Source organism: Ceratotherium simum, chromosome 10, assembly GCF_057802395.1.
Source record: "Ceratotherium simum simum isolate JZ-2026a chromosome 10, ASM5780239v1, whole genome shotgun sequence".
Lineage (NCBI taxonomy): Eukaryota > Metazoa > Chordata > Mammalia > Perissodactyla > Rhinocerotidae > Ceratotherium > Ceratotherium simum.
In genome coordinates this window covers 73046129-73058241 of record NC_141909.1, presented here as the reverse complement: position 1 = coordinate 73058241, position 12113 = coordinate 73046129, and the positions used below count along the sequence as shown (strand labels likewise).

The 12113-nt window shown below is 45.5% G+C and overlaps 1 pseudogene; it reads left to right on the top strand.

The window, feature by feature from the left end:
* LOC147916178 (cilia- and flagella-associated protein 337-like) overlaps window positions 1–11561 on the top strand; it is a 134848-nt pseudogene extending 123287 nt beyond the window's left edge.
* Window positions 11562–12113: the final 552 nt, after the last annotated feature.

The window sequence follows — 12113 nt, the reverse complement described above, 5'->3', positions numbered from 1 at the left end:
GACTATGTAACACAGCAGCTCTGCCGGCTCCAAATCCTTGGCTTTATTCATCTATATGGCATTTCTGTCTCTCTGGAAGAGTAATGCAGGCAGAATGGCTAGTTCCTATTATATATGGGATGCAGCATTTCACTTGCCGTTGTGTGACAGGTAAGCTTTATCTGTGATGGGCCCTGTGGGTGTGTCTGTGATGGGCCCTGTGCACGTGTGTGTGTGTGTCTGTCTGTGACGACCCTGTGGGTGTGTCTGTGACAGGCCCTGTGCGTGCATGTGTGTGTGTGTCTATGATGGGCCCTGTCTGCATGTGTGTGTGTGTGTGTGTGTGTCTGTGATAGGCCCTGTGTGTGTGTGTGTGTGTGTGTGTGTCTGTGATGGGCCCTGTGTGTGTGTCTGTGATGGGCCCTGCGTGTGTGTCTATGATAGGCCCTGTGTATGTGCGTGTGTGTGTGTGTGTGTCTGTCTGTGATAGGCCCTGTGTGTGTGTATGTGTGTGTGGGTGTGGGTGTGTGTGGGTGTGTCTGTGACGGGCTCTGTGCACGTGTCTTTCAGTCTAGAGACAAGGCCCAGGTCAGCAGCATCATGGTGACAGCAGGAGATGCCCTCGCCTGTGTGGCTGACCAGGAAGGCTTTGTGCTTGTCTGCGATGTCAAGGAGCACGGCCTGCAGGGACCAGAGCTGCAGCCTCCCGAGAGTAGGCAGTGAACTCCTCACATTAAATACTGTGACCAGCACAGCTTCAGTTCAGTTTACTATTCCAGTTGGTAAAATTAAATTGTACAGTGAGAAGAGGGCCTCTTAAAACTCTTTAAGAATGGATTTAAAGAAAAACATTTTCATGGAAGTATTCGTTGTTGGCAAGGATACTGTAAAATGGGCACTTATCTACTCTTGGATAGAGGGTAAATTGGTGTTTACTATCTGAAGGGCAGGTTGACAATATGTATCTAAAGCTTAGAACCAGAAATTTTACTTCTAAGGATTTGACTGAAAGAAATAATAAGAAATGTGCACAAAGATTTGGTTACAATTTTGTGAATCAATACTTTGTTTTTAAAAGAAAGAGAAAAATAGAGACACCCTAGATGTCCAACGTAAGGGGAATTGATTAAATATATGATGGTATAATACATTGAAATATCACTTAGTCATTAAATAATGATGCTATACATGAAAACGTATTTATAGGAAAAATATTCATGACAAATTATTAAATGAAAAAATAAGATTGCAAAACAATATTACAGTATGAATCTATCTTTGTTAAAACAAAGAAGCATATGGAAATTAAAAATCTGGATAGGTATACACCAAGGTCTTAATAAATGTTATCTCTTTGTAGAAGAGGTTATAGATATGTTTTCTTCTTTTTGGAAATCTGTCTTTTCTAATTTTTCTGGATACATATTGCTTTGGTAATAAAAATATATTTAAAATTTTAAAACCTTTCATACAATTGTAAAAGTGCTCGTGTTTAGAAAAAAATCAAATAGCACAAACGAATGGAAAATAAAAAGTAGTAGCTCTTTCTCCCACCTCCCCTATCACCTAACCTGCTTTTTCTGCATGTTAGTAACACTGTTAATGAATTTGAATTTCCTTCCAGAAAGTTTCTGTTCATATATATACATGTATATACAGGGGCACATACACAATACATAATTTTCAGGACTTTTTTTTTCTTTGTATCTTTTAGACAACTTTCCAAATAAGCATATTTAGTTTTATTTAGCATTTTTAAATGGCTATATAATATTCCATTAAATACATTTCTGTAAAACCAATGAAGAGGTAAATATTTACACACTTCCCTTTAGTCACCTTTTCCTGTTCCACCACAGGAGAAGTTTAAATGCTAAAGTAAGAGAAATCAGAATTTAGAAGTAAGAGTGATCTGCCTTGCATTGCCGTCCAGGTACTGGGAGCATAGCTTTTACCAGGCTATTTTAAAAATCAGTTTTGATTACTTGCCTACTCCTGCAGGCTTACCAAACCTGCAGGTTTGGAAGCACCTTGCATGGGTCCCATTTTGGATGTCTTTGGACCTGGCATGAGGTCTTACACGTAGTGAGTACTCAGTGAACACTTATCAAATTAATGTAGCAAGACCGATGATTCCAGTACCTCTGTCAGCGCTGGACCCTCATCTGCATCTGACTCCACCCGGTAGGAACCATTATACAGCATCTAGCATCATGATGGTAACTCTCCCACCGTACTCAGATGTATTCTTTCCTCTGATTTAGATGTGACCTTCTGGTGGGCCCATGTCAGCATGGTGACATCGTGAGTACCGTTTTAGAGTTTAAGAATCTATAAAAGAATTAAAATAATTTTCATAGCTTTGATCAAGTCAATCCTCCCAGAAGCCCTCTGAATTACTCAAAAGAGGAAAGCAGTGTTACAATTCTGCTGTTGAGGAAAACAAGGTGTGTATATTGCCTGCACAGAATAAAGGAAGATATTGGAAGTCTTCATTTTTCTTGTAAATGGATGATTGTTTTCTTTGAATTGATCTGATATTTTAGCGTAAGTTTAGAAGCGTAGTAAGTTTAAGATTTTTTTCACTGAAGTTGAAAGGACTCTGTGCTAGGGGTGGGACCTGAACTCTGGCCAGATGGTTCTTTCCAATCTCTTGATCCTCTCCCAAGACCCATCATCCATAAGATGGTTTCCATTATATCTTGTTTGATATTTTGGGGCTGGAACTGGGGAATTTGGAGGGGGTCTTGTGTGGTTGGAGGCAGGGAGAGAATGGTACCAAGAATAATTCAGGAGATTAACCTGGCTTCTATAGCCAAACTTTAATTAATGGAGTATTGATCCAGTGTCCCTTTCATGCTGTAGCAGCCTTGGAGCATCTCTTCTCCTCTCTTATCTCATTAGTTTGGAGATGATAGAAGAAGAAAAGGTTCTGCTGTCGTCCTCCCTCGACCACACTGTGCGCCTGTAGAGCATGGACGGGGAGTACATAGGTATGGAACGTCCACCTGGCCACCACCTCAGTCCCAGTTCAGGGCCTCAGATGGAGCCTCCATTGAGTCATGAATTCTCTGAGGTAAAGTGTACTAGTTGGCACAGGCTGCCATAACAAAAGACCACAGACTGGGCAGCTTAGGCAACAGAACTTTATTTCTCGCATGTGAGCAGTTCTGCAGACGGAAGTCTGAGATCAGGGAGCCAGCATGGTCTGGTTCTGGTGAGGGCTGCCTTCCTGGGTTGCAGACTGCCACCTTCTTGCTGTGTCCTCACATGACCGAAAAAGAGAGAGCTCTCGGGCATCTCTTCTTATAAGGACCCCAATCCTATCATATTAGGGCCCCACCCTTATGACCTCATTTAACCTTTAATTACTTCCTTAAAGGCCCTATCTCCAAATACAGTCACATGGGGGGTTAGGGATTCAACATATGAATTTGAGGGGGGCGGACACAATTCAGTCCATACCGTAAAGTCAGCTTACTTTCACAAAAATTAGCAAAATCAAAGATATTTAAACTTAGAGAACTCAGTTAGACAAGGCAGGGAGTTTGGTAAGGAAATGTGTTATCATAGGGTCATGTCTGGGCAGGAACAACTCAGGGCTGGGGAGCTGTGTGTGCAGAAAGGCCCAGCCTGAGCGGGCTGTAATGATATTCACCTGACTTCCTGCTCAGAGAGGCTCTACACCTGTTTCAGCAGGTTAACTTGTCTCCCTAGCAGATGATTCTTGAAGCAGGTGCTAGAACTATTTTGAATTTATGCTGCAAGTTCTTAGTATCTTATTGAGTAGCTTATTCCCCCCGTGTACATTTTGTAGGAGGCATTCTAGGCTTGAGTCTCCAGGGCCAATGGCCCTGGAATTGTTTCTTACGGAACTACAGAAGCAGAACTGAATTTGATTAAGTTAGCAAGGATTAAGGAGACCTAGCAAAGCTTTGCTCTGATTAGAAGACAGGCTAACTTCCATCTTGTGCTTATTATTTCTTAATTTATCTCTACTCTTCCAGGGAGCTTTGGGCAGAGTAGCGCCTGGGATATTTTCACTCCTGCCTCCTGGAGCCACCCTAGGGTCCCCTATGAAATTTTGACAGACCCCCAGAGCATGTCTTCTCACCCAGTACTGGAAGGGGATGTTCCTGCAATGGACCCAGGAGGAGAAAGACGACATGGTGGAGGAAAAAGCCAGTGCTAAGGTTGGTCCTGGCACATCCCATTCATCTGTGTTTACTTTGTAGCTTCCAGGCAGATCAGCAGGGAATACAAACTGCTGCCTGAACGAGTCAAGGCATGGCCCAGAATAAAAGCGTGTCTCAAGATCATGCTACAGACCAGGGCCAGGAGGGCATGGTCCATCTGGGGGAGAGTTGGAGCTGATCTCCCAGCATCACTTGACTTTTTCCTCCTTTGACCAACTAAAGGCTGTTGTCATGGCCTCGGGACACAAGGAGACTCAGCACCGTGCTCAACCCAGCTGTCTCATCTGAGAGAGATAGATACTGCAAATTCAGCCCACAGCACACACTTGTCATTAGGAAATACATTCAAAAGCTGGGCTTCCTAATGAGCGAAAGGAAAAAATGATCACTTTAGTGCCCAAGTCTATGAAAGTCAAAATCGGAGCAAGAGGTTTTGAGAGAGCCTGGGAGATGCAGTCTTGATTTAGAGCTCAGGGAAATATATAGATTTCCAAGAAGTGCCTGCCCTTTAATAAATTGAAAAGAAGGTCATTTCATGAGCTATTGCTCACTGGTTGTGTTACAATTCAAAGCAGGACACCTGCTCTGCCAGCAAAATAATGTGTCTTCGGTTTTTCCTTGGCAGCCTCCTAGAATACTAATCACACAGCAGAATCGACACAGACTTCCGCATAGAGCCCCAAACATGTTCAAAATAGGAAATAAAAGGAACAGGAAATGCATAGATCAAGAAAACCTTCTGTCTTGTCAGGGTCCCCTCGCCTTCCCCCGTCTTGTTCTCACAAGCCTTCCCAAGGTTTTGGGGCGGTGCTGGGGCAGCTCTCAGGAGACTTCAGCACCTGCCACGTGGCACTCTTCAGCCTATTTAGAAATATAGCAATTTCAGTGTGCGTTTGATATAGAGAAAATAAGTGAGTTCATTAATTTTGATAGACCCACAATTTGGAAAGCAAAAGCCAGGGGGTAGGTGGGAAGACAAGAAAGCAAAGAGCAGATGAGGAAATGTGCAGACACGCACATAAGCCAGGGATTGGACGCTCTGCTCCCCACCCGACCCAGAGAAACCAGACTGCAAGTTCAGGTGTAGGAAGAAGGGAGCTGAGGGAGGCAAGGTGAAAGGAAGAGGGGAGAAAGGAGGAGAAGGGGAGAGGGCAAGGGGAGGTGAGGAAGAGTGCTCAGGTCAACAAAATCAAAATATATAACTTATATGATGTTCACTCTCCAAGGGTGAGAGAGAGAGAGAGGCACAGACTTCATGAGTGACCTCGATCTTGTGTAAGGAAACCGTTAGGTGTGTCTGTGTTTATTATTCTGTCCAGTTTGACTGCAAGTACCTCAGGAAACAGTCTGTAAATTCTTTCCAAGAAAAACACACAGGAAAAAAAAAAAAACCCTCAGCCCTTATATAGTGTACCTGGGCCAGTCGATATGAAATTACAGAGCCAAGAGCAGCACTGTTTATGAATTAGGGTGACCTGAGTTCTACTCTCAAGTTCACCTGCATTAGTTGTGTGCCCTCCAGCCATCACTTCCTCTGATCTATAAAATGAGGGGTGGGATTAGCTGATCTTTGTTTCATTCAAGCCCTAAAAATGTTATGTTTCTCTGAACATCTGTTTTGCAAAACTGAATGTATTGATTGGATTCTGGATGTCAGTAGGGGTTCTTCCAGGATGCCAGCATATCAAACACAACCACGACTAAAATAAGTTGACTGAATGCAGAAAATCATTCACCTGGAAAATATCACACATGAGTTGGTAGTTTGAAAATCGAGTGAAAGCTCAGGGGAAAACGCGCTTGTTATCTAACAGATTCAGCCAGCCTGGATCTCGTCCTAACGTGGAAAATCCATGTAACTGACAAGTTATCCTCGTTCTCTCTTACCAGTGTGATCATGGGTTCCCATTCCCTTATCTCCTTCTTCTTCTTCCGGCCTGAAAAGACCTCTTAACCCTTGCTCCCCAGAAGACTCCATCCTTGAAGTTGAAATGAAAGAAGACATAAATCGATGGTAAGCATTTTGCAATGGCAGGTCAGCCTGAAAGAAACACCCAGGTCAGAGCAAGGGCCCTCCTGAAATAAGGCAGCCTTTCCCCGCTGAGGCATCTCAGGCTGCCCTGTCATCAGCATAAGGCACTTGTCTGTAAGGCCCCCAGCCTGTGAGTATAACAAGGTCACAACTCAAATCTCACCAGTTTAATGTCCTATCTGCACGACTCAGAACACTCTATGGAGCCCCAGTTTTGTCTGGTCATCCCATGTGGTCAAGGGTCACCCTCTCAGGTTCTTCATCTTGATTTCCATGACTGATGTTGCTGCCTGCAAGGCAGCTTGGGGCAGAACCACCTCACTCTTCCTCCTGTAGGAGCCCTGTCAACCAGTCTGACCTCATGAGGGCATGGGGTGGGGGGCAGGCCCTGGGGCTCCCAAAGCTGTGAAAGCCTGGGGTACCACAAAGGCCCTGTGTGCCCTCCGGGTCTCCTTGCACTGGGATGTGGCTGGATTCTACAGAGAAGTAGGGTGAATGAATGAATACCTCTCTCTCCACTTCTGTGAAGGTGTTTTGTTCCCCAAGCCCCACACTGGCCTTCTTGGGTCCCAATCACTAAGAGGCCTAAACAAACAGCCCCTTCCGTGTCACCTGCCATTCCTCACATCATGGGATTTAGATCTAGGCCACGGGGCCACATGTATGATTATACCACCCCAGATCCTTGGTGCAGTGGCTCCCTGGTCATCAAGAGCCCAGGCCCCTTCTACATCCTTCTTCCCCACTATCTTAGTCTTCTGTCCTCACAGTCACCTTATGGTACTGATGGCTGCTGGGGTATCCCACCTTCTACCCATACTCCAGGTGGTGCAAAAAACCAGGGGTGTGGAAAGCAGGGGTCCAGGGCAAAAGAGGTGAGACTTCCAGCCAGATCCGCTCCTTTTATGGACTTTTCCAGGAGGTCCTACACACTCCTGCTTACATCTCATTGGCTAGAACTTAGTCCCATGGCCACACATAGCTGCAAGAGAACCTGTAAGTTCTGTAACTAAGGAAGAAGGCAAGAAAGGGTTTTTGGTAGACAACTAGCAATGTCTGTTCCAGTAGGTCAAATAGTAAAATGCTTCAGATGCTGTCAAAATCCGAGCGCATCATACATAGAAACCATCATGCGTATCATGTCAGAAAATGGCTCAGAGCCATGAATCTAAAATGTGGTTGGCTTGTTAGAAAATGACATGGTCTTGGGTTATAGTCACAGGTCTGTCTTTGAAAACAGTGTGAGCTCAGACAAGTCATTTAAACTCCTGTTTGTACACCTGGAGATCTCCCAGGAGGGTCTGGAATCTAATGAGATGGTGAGCGTGACAGTGTGTTGGAGTCAGAGACTACATAGGAAAGGGGCTCCTCTGTCCCAGATATCTGGGGTTTGGCGTCATCAGCATCATTACTGTCAGCACCGTTCTTTAAACACCTTCACAGGACCTGCTTTGGTTTTAGTCAAGTGTCTCCTCAGAGTATTAGTCAGCTCAGGCTGCTGTAACAAAATACCACAGACTGGGGCCGGTCCCCTGGCTTAGCGGTTAAGTGCACGCTCTCTGCTACTGGCGGCCCGGGTTCGGATCCCGGGCGCGCACCGACGCACCGCTTCTCTGGCCATGCTAAGGCCGCGTCCCACATACAGCAACTAGAAGGATGTGCAGCTATGACGTACAACTATCTACTGGGGCTTTGGGGAAAAAAAGGAGGATTGGCAATAGATGTTAGCTCAGAGCCGGTCTTCCTCAGCAAAAAGAGGAGGATTAGCATGGATGTTAGCTCAGGGCTGATCTTCCTCACACACACACAAAAAAATACCACAGACTGGGGGGCTTAAGAAACAGCCATTTATTCCTCACAGTTCTGGAGGCTGGAAGTCCAAGATCAAGTTTCTGGCCAATTCTGTTCCATGTGAGGGCCTTCTTCCTGGTTTGCAGGCAGCCACTTTCTCGCTGTGTCCTCACATGGTGGAGAGAAAGCAATATCCCTCTCTTCCTCTTCTTAAAAGCCACTAATCCTACCATAGGGGCCCCACTCTCATGACCTCATCAACCCTCATTACCTCCCAAAGGCCCCATCTTCAAATACCATCACGTTGGGGGTTAGGGCATCCACATATGAATTTTGGGGGACACAATTTAGTCCACAGCACTGAAACTGCTGTGGGGTGTGAGGTTGGAAAAGGCTTTCAAACAACATAAACAAACATCTCACGCACATCAGGGAGCGGCCACAGCAAGATGCTCAAACTCTCTTGCTTTGGTCCACTCCAAGTAGAGGCAGCCTGGAAAGTCAGCTCCGAGCTCAGAGCTGGGTCTGATTCTCCACCACTCTTTGTTGCATGGCTGAGTGAGTGGAACGGAAAGTGAGATGTGGGCAGTGAAAGAAAGGGACCAGAGAGGGGTGCTAGAGCGTCCCAACCAGGAGGTGAAACAGCAGAAACCCTCTCATCCAACTGGATCAACAACAAATGTTGTTGGAATAATTTTAAAAAATCTTTTAAGTCAGGAGACCATTGAAAAATGATATGTACATCCTATAAGTGTTTTATTTCAATTTGCAACAGTAAAAGATACATTCATTCCCCAATCTTTTGATGTAGGGCCAAGGCTTTTTCTTCAAGTAGGAGATGAGTTCAGCACAGTCTTCCATACAGTAAATGCATTATATATGACTTTCAGTTTCTGGGGTTTTTTTTTAAGTAGAGCAAGAACTTAAAGATATTTGCAAAGCAATATGAGCACAGTAGCCTTCTAGATTTTTATAATTTTCCCCAAGCTTTAACAGTTGTTTCATCTATCTTCAATTCAATATCACCCTCATCTAGTCTCAAAGTATTCATCTGTTTTCACAAACTTTTTCACAGTAATTTCATCAATTTTCATTTTCTTTAAATAAATTTATAATCACAGTAAAATGTACAACTGGCATACCCAGGTTTGGGAACAAATACAGCTGATTCTTGTGAGGCACACGACTCAACCCTCAACTGTTGGGAGCAGAAGCGCCATCCACCAGACATGAACATGTGGAGGGCTGTGGGCATTTGGCAGGGTATTTGTGGAGAGTCAGTTAATCTATCAGTTCAGTTAAGAGAGCATCTACTGCCTGTGATCCTTCGAGCAACAAGGATTCCCTAGAAATCCAATCAACACTCCCTGGACAGCTTGGCTATGGCACCGAGGATGGGGAGAGAGAACATGGGAAGAAGGTAGGGTATGACCCTGTTGTTAGTCCACCCATGTTAGTTTTACAAGATACTTCACCTACATTATCTTAGTGGGGTCCAACCTTCTCAAATAGCACACACCTTATTCAATGTCAAAAAATGTTGAGGATCTTCCACCCAGGGCCATTTACGTAAGAAATTACTAAATTACTAAATCACTCACAACATCCCTGGAGACGTACTATGTGTTATTGCCACTTACAGATGGGGAAACTGAGCCTTGGGGAGGACATGTGATTTGCCCAAAGTCCAACCACTGTTTGGCGGTAAGGCGGGAACATGATCCCGTTGCTCTGTCCAGTACCCTACAGTAAAAAGACCAAGGGCTTTCACCTGAGCATTTCATGGAGAAGAGCTTTTATACAAGCAGAGAAAGGAAAGGTGTGGCTTTAACGTGCTCCAAACACTAAGTAGAAGCTATTGGCAGTGGGTAGATTATTGTGGAATCAAGCATCCTTCCCAGAACACAGGCCCGAATGATGGTGCTAGTGTTAACTGGCTGAGACACACAATGGCCAGGGTTTGTGGCCAGGAGTAGGTGCTTCCCAGGCTGTGCAGGCTGAAGTGAGGCCGGGAGAGGCAGACTGGGAAGTCATCTCCAGAGCAATGGTACCAGGAAGGCGAGTGAATGATCCGGGAAATGTACATGGAGCAAAGGGGGTATAGATCACCTTTGTGCTCTCAGAGAGAAGGAGGGGCTGCTGACCAAGGAGAGATCGCGGGACGGGCCTTAGAATCCAGTGACCAGGTGGAGGATAGCGCCCTAGACACAAGCCACACTTCAGCAAAGGTGGGTAAGTATACCTCGTGCCCTGAAAGACCAAGAATATTCAGATGTGGTCCCAAGGTCTTTGCTGGCAATCGTCAGTGGATACTTCCAGGGAAAGTTTATTTAACATTCACTCTACAGTATTGGTTGAGCACCACTCTGTGCCGGGCACAGTGCTCAGATGCACCACTAGGGATACAACTGGGCATGGAAAGGAGCCTGCGCCTGAAGGAGCTTACGTTCCAATGGGAGGCAGAGGGGTCTCCAGGCTCTGACCCTTCAGTGCTCAGCTCTCCCCTGGCAGGAGGGGTGCAAAGCATTGTGGGAGCACTGGCCTGGGAGGTCAGTGGGGGAGCTTCTAGAGGAAAGGAATTCGTACTGAGGCCTGACAGATGAATAGGACACAGCCATTTGAAAGGAGACCTTATGGGAAGGAAGAGCTGCTACAACACAGATGAACTTTGAGAACATTAAGCTAAGTCACAAAAAGACAAATACTATGTGATTCCACTTATATGAGGCTCCTAGAGGAGTCAAATTCATAGAGACAGAAAGTAGAATGGTGGTTGCTAGGGGCTGAGGGGAAGGGGGAATGGAGAGTTGTTGTTTGAGGACAGAGTTTTAGTTTTGTGAGATGAAAAGTATTCTGGAAATGGATGGTGGGTGATGGTTGTACAACAAGGTGAATGGACTTAAGACCACAGAACTGTACTTTTAAAAATGGTAAATTTTATGTTTTGTGGATCTTATCACAATTAGAAATGAAAGAGAGGGAGAAAGAGAGAAGAGCATGAGGCCAGGCCCCTAGGCAAGAGAGAAAGGTGGAGCTCTGGGAACTGTGAGCAGTTCTGTGTGGCTGGCACAGAATTGCGGGGGTGACAGTGGTGAGGACTGGACAAAGGGAAGGAGTTTGAGGGTGGAAGTAGGTGGCTTTCCAAGGCGTTTAGAAATGAGCAGGAGGAGGAAAGAGTTGGTGCGAGAGGGTCAAGTAGAAGGGATCAACATATACATGTTTTTGCTAATGAAAAACGTGCTAGGATGAGAGGTACCGCCGTGCTCAATTTGGGGGCTTGCATTTAGGCAGGAGGCAGCAGCGAGCCGCCGGGCACCCCAGGAATCTGCCTACTCACCTGGTTCTTTTCCACTAGGCTGCAGCTGGAACAGAACAAGCCTTCCCGGAGAGCGCCTGAACTGGGGGGACCCAGCATTGACCAGAGCCTCTGCTGCCACGAGGTCGCCTGCACGTCAGCTCTCAGGGAGAAGCCGGATTTATCTATTATTGGCTCGGATTTGTTCAATTTAAATTTTCTTACACAGGAAAAAGAAGGAAGCAAGGCTGTCCAGAAGGAGCACTGATCACATAGCAGTTTCCTTGTTTGAGTTCTGAAGAGACCAGGCTGCTATTTTCTTTTCTTGGCAAATTCTTCTTCCCCGGCTAATCACGAGGTCTGACTGAAATTAAGCATTGCCCGACAGGGGCAAGGAAAAACAAAACAAGGAATGATTTCAGCCAACGTGGGCTTCTTCCCAAAGCAATTAGAGCTTGAATTTAAGCAAACAAATCGGATTCGAGGTGTTTCTTCCTCGGAAGCCATTATTCCATCAAGTGAAGAGAGCACAGAGCTGAAGGCTGCAGCCGAGGCTCCCAAATCAGCTCCACTACAGTCCCCACATGTCACTGCCCACGGGTGGGCTGAGGACCACAGGAGGGAGAAGGGAGGCTGTTGGTAAAATATGGCTGACCCAGTTTTGAAAGTTTGCTTTGTGCCAGGCAAGCCTTGGTTAAGAGCTTAGATGTATTATCTCATTTACTCCTAATAACACTCCTGTGGATAGATGCTATTATTATCCCATTTCACCAACAAGGAAACTGAAGCCCCAAGAAGTTAAGTGACTTGCCAATGGTTA